Here is a 7,211-nt window from a genome sequence, read left to right on the forward strand (position 1 = left end):
GGAGAAAAAACACAAATTTAGTCTTCCGTCTGTTGGACCCACGGAGACAACAATACCTCTTAAAAAAAGCAGGTGGCACACACCACAGATTCAGGCAGCTCGAATGAAAAAAGGCTAACTCAAACTTAACAGCAGGCAATAAAAGAGTTTTCCAATCCGCTTTCTCACGCTGGACTTTATCTAAAGAACCGATTCGCCCACTTACCTTTAACCGACCACGAGGCACCGCCGTGCGGGGAGAGGGGAGTGGTGAGTGTGCAACGCTGCTTCGGATGAGTCCAGAGCTCCGGTGTCGGTGGCGCACCACTCCCGTGTGTTTCGGATGCTGAGGCGTTGTGCCATCTCTCTCTCTCTCCTTCTCTCCCTCTCTCCCCTCCACTAGAGCAGTAGGGGCGGCCAGCCGGAATGATCCGCTCTCCTCCCCTCTTTCATCATTCTTCGCTCTCTCTTACTCTCCCTCCCCCCGCTGTCTCCTCTCTCGGTGCGAGCTATGCTCACTTGTCCCTTTATCTCATCTTATTAAGTTGGAGATTAGCTGGTAGATATCCGTAGACGCAGGAGGTGCCCGTAAACGACTGGCTGCCGCGCGTAAACGCCGCGGTTTAAGAGCGCCTACACGAGTGGAGGTGAGCTAGGGGAGGGAGAGAGAGAGAGAAAGGGAGGTGGGAGATAGAAGAGGAAGGAGGGGTGGGTCGGGGCTCGGTTTGATTGACACAAACAGCCTTTTTCTCGGGCATCAGCGATCACGGACCCGGTAAAAGCTCAACGGCCCTTTAGTTGGTGTTAGTTGGATGAGGGATGTCACACACCGATACGCACCGGTGCAAGTTAATGGCGCGCTTTTACCGACTCTCTCTCGCTCTCATCGGACAAGTTATAGTACTCAAGGATGAAAGAATAAGAAGAAAGGAGTAACGCTTTAGACTGCAGCCAGGTTCGCGTCACAAAGAATATGACCAGTGCCGGGAAATGTCTTATAATCACTATTCAAAGCACCCTGACTCATGCATATTTGCCCACATGTGATTCAGCCTCAACGTGACTGATTTTGTACATGTCCATCAAACAGTCACAGCTTTTCAACCATGAGGGGTATTGGTGGGGTGGAGAGTGTTCGTCTTTCTTTCTTTCTTTTTAATCTTTTTTTTAAGTTGTTCCCTTTTTACATTCTAGTAGTTCATCAATCTCTTTAACCTAATTGTAGCGACACACTCTAGCTCACGCAAGTCTCCATGGAGCTGGTGGGCCCCTCATTCACATCACAATGGAGCTTGTTGTAGTAGTGTGTGTTCGACAGAGAGCATACGGCATAAAGATAATGTATCAGCTTTAGAGAGAGACGAGAGCCTCACCGGAAACTTTATGCAAAGAACTTTAAGGTGCACATAGTAGCGCGGTGGAAAACACATCCAAACTGTTAACATGTGAGTTCGCATACACTTTGAGAATTTTTTTCCCCACTCTTGGGTCATACTCTGAGTCGATAGTTCCACAATTCGTGGCTCCCACTTTAGCCATAATAACTGAGTGGTGATGGTGAGTAACAGAGTCTGAATGAAATACCGCATAACAGCCAAAATATCATGCCCTACAGAATGGAATCCAGAGATAATGAAGGTTTGGATTGGAGTGTGATTGTGTTTGTATGTAAATCAGTGTCAGTGGGTGAAGTGTAATTAGAGAGGCTGTTCACCCATTTCCTCCACATTACAAGTGAAGAAGCGGCCCTTGCTATGGTGCTAGTTGGAGACAATAAGCCAGAAATGAAAACCAGACAGCTGTGTGCAGGGTGCAAGCGGGACTGCGCTAACCCTAAAGGTAATTACAGACTTGCCCGTTGCCACAAACCCCAAGAATAATAAGTGCTGAGAATGCTAAGCTCACACATGCGTGACTATACGCTGTCTCCAACTCGCAGCAGAACACAAAAGGATGCAGCCGCTCGCACAAATGCATGTGAGAGTGCACACGCAACAAAGGACTATGTGAAAAGTGTCAGAGCTGCCATGTTCAACTAGCACCCTGACTGTTCAACAGAGAAGAGCATGGAGATAAATGAGAGAGAGCGAGAGAGATGGAGAGCGGTAGGCAGAATGCTTGTTGTCTTCATCAGAGGCTTTTGTTAAGTGAGAGATAAGAGAGGAGGAGCGACCGATTCCCCCTCTTTTCTCTCTCCCTGCTGAGAGCTAAATGGTGGCTCTGCGAGTCTCTGGTCCTGTGCGAGGCCCTGAAGAGAGCAAATGGAGCTCAAGTGCAAAAGCAGGAGGGGGACGAGGGGACGTCATCACCACGATGCATCACATAGTCGCAAGAGTCGGAGCAGCAGGCATCTACACAGAGCATCGTTCACACTATACAGTCCTAATTAAAAACACAACAAAACACTGGACAGATTGTTGCACCGTCGCACGGAACACACAGTGGAACCTGTGCCCGGGCACTACTAACGATACTCTCTTCTGCTGGCTGTTTCCACAAAGCGCAGGATCTATGGCTCTAAGCAGCAGCTCTCTGAGATGTATCAGCTCTTTGCCTCCCACAGTGTAAACAACAACATGCTCGCTTTGCTAAGGTGTGTTGGCTGCTTGATGCTGGTGCTATTTCAATGATTCCTGCTCTTTCTTTTTCTCCTTCTTCTTCTTTGTGTGTGTGTGTGTGTGTGTGTGTGTGTGTGTGTGTGTGTGTGTGTGTGTGTGTGTGTAAGTGAGTAAGATCAAACTACCTACCCGCTCCTGACCCCTCCCCTTGCCTGGAAATGTTGATAGATAGATGTTCTCTTAAGAGCTTGGAGGCTAAGTGAAAGCTGCCTCCCCCCTTACCCATCATCCCCAAGCACATTAGAGGAAATATCTTTTGGCCAATCAATACAGCACTCGCAGATTGATAAGCCAAAGATACGCGTACACAACAGTAAACAAGCACATGCATGCACACACGCACACGGAGAAAGAAAGATTTTCTTCTCCCATCTTTGGGTCTAGTGTATAGAATAACCAGTCCTGGATCAATCTATCACTGGAAGGCTGCCAGTAGCAGGATTACCATAGCAACATACAGCAGCAACTATAGTCTGTTATGAATAATATCACATGTTTTTTTTTCCTTTTAATTTTACAAACACGGATAAATTGCTAATTTTATCCTGCCTCATACCACATATATAACATACTCATATAGCACAACTGTACACGTTCTCTCTCATTACAAGAAAAAGCCAGAGTGAAAGCAGGGCTCAGTGATACTTTGTAGAGCAATTTACAGAAAAATTATAAATGAAATTAACAGGCCTGAAGCTATGTTATTCGATAAGCCCACAGCTACTGTGTATTCACTGAAGGAGGGGTGTCAAACATAGGGTCACAATGAGCCTGGTAAAGGCTCCAATCCGACCCACTGGAAGGCTTTGGAAAATTTGAAGTAGGACATAAATTTTGGACTTTTAACTGTATTTTCATAAATTCTACAGCTTGTCCTACTGATAAAGCCTCCCCCCCCTACAGCCATTCATTCTACAGTAATGAAGTATTAATTAAATTACTTAAAAGTTTCTATTTTCTTAACTGTCTACTATAGAAATGTCTGTTTTTTTTGCAATGTACCCATAGTAAAATAAATAAATAAACAGATATATAAATAAATAAAACTGCATATTTTTGTGAATTAGCAATAAAAAAAGTTTTAGAATTACAGTAAACAACTTTTTATGTAATTTTACACATGACTTTCTAACAATTTGTGCCCAAAGAGTCAGACTACTTCAGCAGCATTTCTTTATTATGTAGAAAATCTGAGACGTACTGTTGAAATTGCACTTCTGATTACTTATATTGAGATATCTCAGGGATTAAATGTGCAGTTGAGCTAATTCACAATGACAGAAATTGGAGTCTCACTGGTCCGGCCCACTTAAGATCAAAGCGGGCTGCATGTGGCCTTCGATGCAAAATTCGTTTGACATCCCAGCACTACAGGGTGCAAAGGTGTAAGACCAAAAACGGCAACAATGAGTTTTGAATGTCAGACAGCTGGAAAAATGTTCAAATCCCCGCTGCAGAGAGAGAATTCTAAAAACTCCAGCAAACACAAGAGAATTTTACTCCTGACGAATTAAAATTGTAAATCAGAGAATAAACAAGAGGCTTGAATAATTCGGTTACCGACGTGAGTACTGTGCCATCTCCCTCTGCTGTCACTCCTGAGGTGTTTACTTGGTGGAGCAACAGCTTTTCAGGTGAGGTTTAGTAGCATTTAATCTGATTAATGATTAGATAAATTCACAGCTATTTCACAGGTATCTGTGTCAGTGTGCCATTGTCTTTGCCTCTAGTCTTAATATGCTCCCCTCACCCCAACCAAAAAAACACCACAAAAAACTTTTTAAAAAAATCAAGAAATAAAAACAGCACCTACACAACATTAGATAAAATGTTACTTGAAGCTAATCCTAGTGCTCTGCACACCCAGTAAACCTATATTAAGCGTTGGGTCAGATAGCGAGCTTGTTGTGAAGTAAAGACTTGTGTGTTTCACAGTTATTTATTTATTTTTCCCAAGTACTGAAGTTTGCCAATTCAGTTGGAGCAGCAACAGAGAACTGAGAGAGTACCGCATAATACATAATAGAAAGCAAAGGTTAAAATGCAAGAAGTCATTGCAGTAATGGAGACTTGTTTACCTCCCATGCTTCCCGGGATTTGTGTATAATGTGCGGGGGGAAATACAGAGGCTATTAAAGTTCTCAGCTCCAACAAATTTTATACAGCAGAAATGAAGCAAAACAGATTTTACATCCAGCTCCTCCTTGGTGTTCTTGGGAATTTTGTGGGGGGGGAAAGGTTTTCTTTTCCATTTTTTAAACTCTTACATCAACCATTATAAGACTGTTTTTCTGCTTGTAATCATTTTTATCACTAGGAAGTATTTTACTACAGAGATGCAACCTCGTTAGATTACAGTGGTCAGGTGGAAAAGATCTCCATGTCTCAGCAGTGCAAACAGTGAGCAGGATCATCGCAGCAGTGTGTTTTGGTAAGACTTTGTTTACTCCGTGTGACTCATTGACAGACAGGATGTGGTTCGCCAATAAGAACACGGGCTTTTTTTGACAAATTCAGGAACAATATTGCCTCCACGCAAACAGAAACACACATAAATGCGCACACGTACCCACAAGATCATGCTTGACGCCCACACATCTCTGTAAACAACCCAACACTCCCACACTTTTACAAGCCACAAACACTGGCAGGCTTGTTGCTTGTTAGAGTGACGGAGCGCACCTTCATTTCATATCATATCAACACTTCATCTCAGCGCTGATTAGACGTGATGTTTCTGACAGACAAAAAGCCACCGAGTAGCGGTAATGCTAGACGTGTGCGCAAGCGTTTAAGAAAAACAAACACCAGTCTGGCGGTGTTGTAGCCGCATATCATGTGGTTGTATGAGAATTTAAACAACAGAAAATTAGGAAGGAGCACAGAGAGATAGAGAAAGTACAGGGGGAGGATGTCAGAAAGCACAACAGCGATCAGATCACACAGTGCTCAAGGGAAGGAAGGGTAAAGTGATCCGTCTCTGTCTCTCTGACCTTGTTCACGCTCGCCAAAAACCTAACTTACAACCCCAAACTAAATATGATACCTCCTCCTCTGCTTCCTCCCCCATCTTCCTCTGGTAATAAATCGTGCTGTAATTACCAGACAGGATCAATAACAGTCACATCACTCCTGTCCTCTGCTCGCCTTTCACATCTTCAGCTGACACTAACGTGTTCATCCCTTGCTGTGCACCGCTATGACAGACGAGTTGGCCGCTGTTTTCGTCCGCACACGCATAAACACGCGTGCAAGAACACAGTTTAAAGGCAGCACACACAGAGGGATGAATCCATGCAGACGTGGACACTCACAGCCACAAGTATGAGCGCTGGACGCCACGGGGGGCAGGCCATAGGTCTCAGTTGCTATTGGAGACGTCTCTTCAGCTGAGCAACCAACAAAGAGTTACCATTCTCTCCCAGAATAGCTCTCTCAGCCCCCTGTCTAATGAAATGAAGGACAAGGATGAGAATCACATGGTCAGTCACGCAATGTGAACTTGCCGAGTTTGTCAGGGAGCGTGAGTGTGTGAGCACGTGCATAGGTGTGGCTTTCATGCATAATCATGCAAGCGTAATGATGCTTAATAGGAAATTAAAAATATCCCGGAGAGCAAGAGCAATTTTCGCACCTCAAAATTGCTGACTTTAATATTCGCTCACGCCCACACTTTCATGTGCACTTTGGGTGTGTGCACGTTTGACGTGTGTGAGTGTGCGAGGCAGAGGATGTGTGTCCCTAAGCATATTATATCAGCACAAAGGAGAAGAAAGATGGTTTGGCCTGCAGACTCCAGTTGAGGACATGTAACATGAGAATGTGAGAAGGTGGTCTGGAGAAGTTCAGCGTTTTGGTTGACTACTTTAGCAAATGTTAATCCAAACGCTCTTCCATGTGTTACGTGCAACAAAGCAATTCATTTTTCTCCTCACGGATACATTTTAAAGAGCAAAGTCATCTTGACTGCACTGGTCTCAACAATCATGTTTGCCTTCACTGATGCTGCAGTTCTTCACAAGGTTTAAATCCTTACATTTCTCGTGAGGAAAAACATTAAAATGAGTCAAAATATTAGTAACTAAAATCTGCACATATGCATCCAAGTATCAACAATGCAATGACCAAACTAGAAGCACTCAGAGAGGACAAACCTCTGCTAACTCCCTGGGCAGTATTTACTGTGGAATAAAACTGTATACATCCATTTAGTTTTCTTTGTTTTTTTTAAAAGTACTTTAAGTTTGTAGTGCTGAAAAATCAGAAAAAGGTGACACGTGTCTACTTTGATTACACAAACATTATGCAGGTGAAGGTAATGCACAGTAGGCACTGTTTCGTAAATGACCGGACACGAATAATTTGAATTTATTATATAATATTATACTGATATATATTTCTAATTAACTTGGAAGCTCATTCTCTTTCTCCTGACATTACTTTATTTAAAGATATAACACATTTTGGGGTCAACTTGAAAGAAAAGCAGATGTGAAATGTAAAAGTGAGGTCAGAGGTCAAATGTGACATCATATTTCGATATAAACTATAATGTGATATTTACAATCTCCATATGCCAGTATTTCCTAAATATTACCAATACAAAAAAAGGCA

The 7,211-nt window shown here is 43.3% G+C and overlaps 1 protein-coding gene across 3 annotated transcripts in view; it reads right to left on the reverse strand.

Annotated features, from left to right (window-relative positions):
- The window catches only part of ndst3 (N-deacetylase/N-sulfotransferase (heparan glucosaminyl) 3), a 49,780-nt gene extending 49,150 nt beyond the window's left edge, over positions 1 to 630 (reverse strand). For all 3 annotated transcript variants that reach the window (XM_005928218.3, XM_005928220.3, XM_042223376.1), the window contains exon 1: positions 206 to 630. The gene's annotated coding sequence lies outside the window, so the exon portion shown is untranslated. The remainder of the gene's footprint in view (positions 1 to 205) is intronic.
- Between the last annotated feature and the right edge of the window lie 6,581 nt (positions 631 to 7,211).

Source organism: Haplochromis burtoni, unplaced genomic scaffold (assembly GCF_018398535.1).
Source record: "Haplochromis burtoni strain Fernald_Lab_line unplaced genomic scaffold, NCSU_Asbu1 Contig_110, whole genome shotgun sequence".
NCBI lineage: Eukaryota > Metazoa > Chordata > Actinopteri > Cichliformes > Cichlidae > Haplochromis > Haplochromis burtoni.